Genomic DNA, 6174 nt, shown 5'->3' with positions numbered 1-6174 from the left:
TGAAATTTTTATTGGAATAGATTGGTCTCTGTAGGTACAACTGAGTCCAGAAAATAAAAGATATCCATATAGTAACATAAAGAATACAGTTACTTTTTATTAAGCCATATGTGTCTTCCTATATTATTTGTTAACACCATTTTACGGAGTTTCTTGCTGCTTACTGTTTGGATTCATTTTGACCCACCCAAAGCCCTAAAACATGAATCTCTGTAATAAGGTATTTACAAGATTCTCTGTAATAACATAAGGTATATTTAGTACCTCTTATTGTAACTGAGTTCTACTCTTCTGTTCCTCTTTGAACCATTGAAAAACCATCCTACGAAGTGGTGAATGTCACCTCTTCCCATTGCAATTAATGGAGTACACAATGATGCCTTCTTGACTTTGCAATCTGTCATGTAAACTCAGGGAGGTATAACTATTGCCACACAAGACCCAGACGCCTGGCCTCACCTCAGTGATTTTCTGTGTAAATTTTTCTGCATCAGTTTCAGTATGGTAATTCAGCAGTATTTTTAAAATTCAAGTTTGGGGTGTTAAACAGGAAATTAATGCTAAAATTAAGTAAGAACTTCATTCGCCACCACTTGTTAATTTTCATGTGTAGTTCAATGAAATTCCTGCATCCACCATTCATCTTAAGTGACCTAGGATATGCAGAGGGCAGTAGAGAAATGTTTTACAAAGAATTTTGGGGCTGAATTAGATTATTATTTTATATATGTTGTATAAAGGTATAAAAGAGATTTTGTTCTTACAATAATATTGTTTTAGGAAGAAAATATAAATAATACATACAACAGCATGCCTAAAAAATTCCATCACATATACCCATGCATTCATGCTCATGTACATATAAGACTGTTATTTTAAAAATACTTCCATGTGTTTTTAGTGCTGCTAGTTACTTGATATATAAAATCCAATTTGTTTCCAGTATTTATTTTCTTCTTATGAGAGAGAAAAACTCCTGCTTTGCTTTTGTTAAAAACATCTAAAACCTCATTGAATAATAGTTGTTACGAAACTCCTTTGATTTTACATTTTCCCTTTCACAGTATGTGGCTCTGTACTCTATTTCACAGAGCAATGCTCTGCTGAAAGCTGTCACTCTGAGAAGCAGTATGATAGTTGTCAGTGATATCCAATGAAGACTGAATAATATATACATATCTTACTTTTAATGTGTCCTCAACACATTGACATTTCTTGCTGTAAGACCTAGTAAAAAGAGAATCAGCATAAGGTGAAGCATATCTCCTGCTGTGTGGCCAAACTGCATGAAATCTCATGCTTCATTAATGATGCTTCTCATACCAGCTGGTCAATGGATCATGAAAATGAATCAGAAGTACAACAGGGACTTTTTTCCAGCTGTAACAGTCATAAACAATTATGAACTGCTGGCTGCTACTCTTTCAGTACGTAATGATTTCATTACTTTATTTTAGACATAAAATAAACTTTGTATAATGTTTTAAAGCTGAGGGAGTGGGGAAGAGACTAGCAAGCTATTTAATCAACAGGGTTTTTATTTCGGTAAGAGGTGAATCCTGCCTGAGTTTCATTTTTTTAATGCGGACACGACATTCTATATCATAATGCAGCAATAAAATTCTTCCAGTCATGTTGCACTACAAGGTTTTCACCTCTCCATGAACTTAAGACAATGATTTATTTTGTCCTTCTTTCTGGTTCTATAGTTTAAAGGAAAGGAAACAGAGGTCCTAAAGGATCCAGGCTTCTAAATGTGAATCCTTGCCACCTGCTAAAAATCTGATTTTTCAGATATCTCAAAGTCATAACCTCAAGAGTCTGGTCATTCATTGGTTACCTTGAAGCCTTTTATCTTCACCTCTTATTCTACTGACAGAATGCTTCATGCAATGAACAGACCTATTGTCTTTACTAAGGAGTCATTTCCTTTGTATAGAGGACTGGGTTCTTGTGATGTGCATTCTAAGGCATAACTGCAGTCCAGAGGAAGGTTTTCTTGACAGCCCTCATGTGCCAAAAATCCTCCAACACTGATGGAAGATAAAGGGAATTTCATTTTCTCCTTTGTACTCTATGTTCCTGTGTGCAAATATGTTTGACCATATGCCAGAACTTTATTTAATTACAAAATCATTTCTCCACCTCCACTCCATTTGTCGTTGGAAGGTATGAGCTGCCAAACCACAGAAAACTGGTTTGTCTTGAATACAAACAAAATCTCTGGAAATTGGTAGGGAAACTCTTAAGATAAAGACAAGTTACTAATACAAACAGAAGAATATAGGACTTCCTTACTTATCTCAAATTTTTTGTTTTGTCTTTTCTTCAGCTCTTGTTTGATATGCTTCTGAAACAAAAGAATTATACTTTTGTCAGTTATCTGTCCAGATTTGAGTAATCTGTTTTCCAATTTTGACCTTCTAAAATAGTCCCAAATGGTCCCAAATTTCTGAACAGTTTGGCTTCTCCAGACAAGTGTGGGACAACACCTGCTTCTGTTCTATAACTAGAGAAGACAGCTATATACATGACCCTCCTGTTTCTGTTGCCTCAGCTGTTCAACTATAGGAATTACATTTTATTTACTTTGTGACAGTACAGCCTAGGCTTTCAGAAAGTAGGAAATTATACCAGATTAAGGCTTTCACAGTAACAGTGACCACGCATTTGGTCCTGTGGTTTTCAGCACTGCCTGGGAAGGGGCTGAGAGCTGGACAACAGATCATTGTGTGTACCAATCTACTAGTAGTTCTTTATTTTTTTTTTTTTCTTTCTTCAGAGCTTCCTTTTAGCGGTCACATTTCAGTCCTACTTAATTCTCAAGGCTGTGGTGAATTTAATTTTTGGAGTAGGATTTCCCATTTCAGATAGTACAAGATTCCTTTGTCTGAAATCAGCAAAAGAAAAATGCCTGTCACGAAAGAAAGCATAGCTTTTACCCACATTTGTTTTGCTTAGCTCCAACTATGTGTATATAAAGACGCTAAAAAACATATAAACTATGCTATTGTTCTTTTTTTCCCTCTTATGCATCCTTAACCCTAAACTAAATATTATAACTTGTCTACTAAGGTTCTATTGTATTTAGATTAACACAGATGTGTTTTTTTTTCTTTTTGGTTTCATATGAAGAAATATGCATCAAGCTGTTTGTTTTGATTCATCCTTTTACTCTGTTCACTGCAAAAGTCTGAATCTTATCATTTACCTTCCATATTAAAATAACAGCTTTTCAGCCTGGAAATCTGATACTTCAATGAACATTCAGGTTTCTTGTCTGTGTCTTACATGAAATACAAAAGGCTTCATAACTGTGGGCCAAGCATATCTTTCACACTGTTAATTCTTGTCAGCAATTACAAATCTTTATAAGACTGAGTTCTGCACTTGGAATAACATACCGAAAATGAAAGTGGTTAATGCACTTTTCTGGTTTTACTGTGAATGAAGAAAATAATAGCCAATATACTTTAAAGAAACAGATTTTCAAACATCAACAGAAATGCTTGTATCCATCTGATAAGGAAGAAAAAAATCTACCTTTTAACTTAGAAATTATCTTGGAGACCTACATCTTCCATCTACCTTTCGCCTTTTTTTTTACTGACCAAGGACATCATTAAAAAATAAACAGTTAAAGAAGAAATGTTTTTAATGCAAGACTTCCTTTCTTTAGCCAGAGCTCATGTTTTCAAACACATCTGCATGATTTAGAACTGAAACTGATTTTCACTTTCTATAGCAGACTTAAAGGTAAGGAAAGATTGCAAATGTGACTTGGACACCTAAGAGGCTCTGAAATTCTCAAAGACCAGGAGGTTAAAACTTCTGAGTCTCTGGATATTCAAACCACTCATTGCAGTGATTATAAAGAATTTATCATTTTTTATTCTAGTATAGTTCATATATATTTAAAATAATGTTCTGCATTGTTCATTATTTCTGAGAATTGTGTTTTATTTTTTAGTGCATTTCCTATCAAGTGAAAAGAAAACCAGGATTTTAGTTTGCTTTCATGAGTGTTTGTTCCCCTTTAAAGAAAGTGTTAATGGAAAAATGTTATCAACATTTTGCAATTTAAACCACTGTGATGTTATTTTTAGAACATTAGGTGCATGACCAAGTCAGTTCTGACTATTTTTACACTTCACTGTCAGTGTCTTGAGGTTCTGCATGATCAATGCTTAACTGGCCAATTAAGTCTGTATTTAACCTATATGAATGATCTCAGAAGGGTGTTATTGAGCATTTGCACCTCTCTAAGAGGGCTTTGAATGTTTCACACCTTTGCAAACCAGCTATGAGAACAGTTGCTTCAATGTGGATATCAAGATCCTGTCAGATGACTCCATGTCATTGTTGAGAGATATTAAATGGAACATTTTTTCTAGAGAGGTAATGAGATGTAAGCCAAAGAATATTAACTAAATACTTGCAACTAAACTTTTGGCGTGTGTGTGTTAGCAGTATTAAAACATTGATTTCTTAATTTTTAGATAGAGTTACTTTCTTCAGAAATTCTTTTTAAACTGATTTTGGACATAGGAAAATACTGAATCAACTATGTTGTGATAATAGTCTAAGAAATGGTTATTTCCAAATATAGCATTCCCAGAGTACAATGTTCTAATAACATGTCTGCCAGTGTTATTTCTAGGTAGACAAGAACTTGAATATTTTGATAGTATTAGTATTTTTTGCTGTGACTCTTCTGTCACTACTGCCATTCAGTGTGAAGGGTGTTCTACATGACTCATTATTGCCATCTTCATTAAACAATGGTATTAACAAACAATAGACTTTAAATATTGATTCTTTTGTGCATCTCAGAAAAGGAATTTATATGATAAGAGTTGCTGTTGGTGCTTTCTTGCAGCAGGTGGTCCTTGCTGAGTTTTTTTAAGGTGAAATGTTGATTCCAAACTTTCAAAAGCTTCTTTTCTCCCCTGCCTGTAATTTTAATCATTCTGCAGAATCAACATGCTATGTTGATAATTTAGTGAATGAGATCATGTTATGAATATATTCTGAGCTGGTGTAAATTAGCCTAGCCCTACTCACTTCTATAGAGCTATACCAGTTAAAAACTAACTTAAATGTCACACTAACTTCAATTTGGAAAATCTAAAAGAAAACATTGAAACATTTTATTGAATCAGAAAAAAAGCCTATTGAATAATATCTTCTGTGTAAGGGGAAAAACAAAACAAAACAAAACAAAACACTTCAGAAATCATAATTTTCAAACAGGACATGTAGAACTACACAGACGATCTGTAGATAGAGTACTTAATGAATCTTTGTGATTTGTGCTTGATTATAAACTATCCCCATTAAAATAACATTACATTCCCAGATTGGAATAATGAGTCTATACTTGAAATTATAGTCCAAATTTTGAGATTTACCCAACAGTTGGAGAAGTACTATGGTCAATAGTAAGTATACCATAATGTTGTGGTTCCTTCAGAGATGTAAGCAATAAAACAGGAATAATGTTATGTCAATAAAATATCATTAGGAAAAAATGTGAACAATACTAAAAATAATAGTAACTAACAGCAAATAATAATAATTTTAGCAATGTGACATGCAACCTATAAGTGCCTATCATTTGTCTGGGAGTGGTTCAGAAAGGCTTGTTTGAAAACATACTGTCTGCAAACACCAAAGGAGAAAAAAATCCCACATACATTTCAAATGTTTTTCTCAAAGTTGTTTCATGCAGTGTAACACGCTTTAAAGTGCTACACTGTAGAGGGAAATTAACATAGTGTTCAACAGAGTGCATTATGCAATATAATGGTTAACTTGTCTGATTATCTTTTTTTACAAGCATTCCCCACTTTTCGTATTCTGATTTGTACTTAAGTAAGTCAGGAGAACTGATATCGCAGATTTGTTCTTACTTCATTAGTGACATTTACACCTGTATGTTTTGAAGTCATTTTTTTGTTATTCACATTTCTGGCAAGACAGACACTAATAAAACAGTTCTATTATTTATTGCTGTCATTGGTATAATAGCAACTTTAATGAAAAAAAACCACAAAAACCTGGACGCTGATAATTACTCCAGTTGCATTTACTACACAATGAAATTTAATTCAGTGCATCTTTGTACTATGTCCTTCATGTATTCACATCACAGTGAGAAATACACAGAGCTGT

This window comes from Patagioenas fasciata, chromosome 2 (assembly GCF_037038585.1).
Source record: "Patagioenas fasciata isolate bPatFas1 chromosome 2, bPatFas1.hap1, whole genome shotgun sequence".
Lineage (NCBI taxonomy): Eukaryota > Metazoa > Chordata > Aves > Columbiformes > Columbidae > Patagioenas > Patagioenas fasciata.
The sequence above is the reverse complement of the archived record's forward strand: the minus strand, read 5'-3'. Positions refer to the sequence as shown.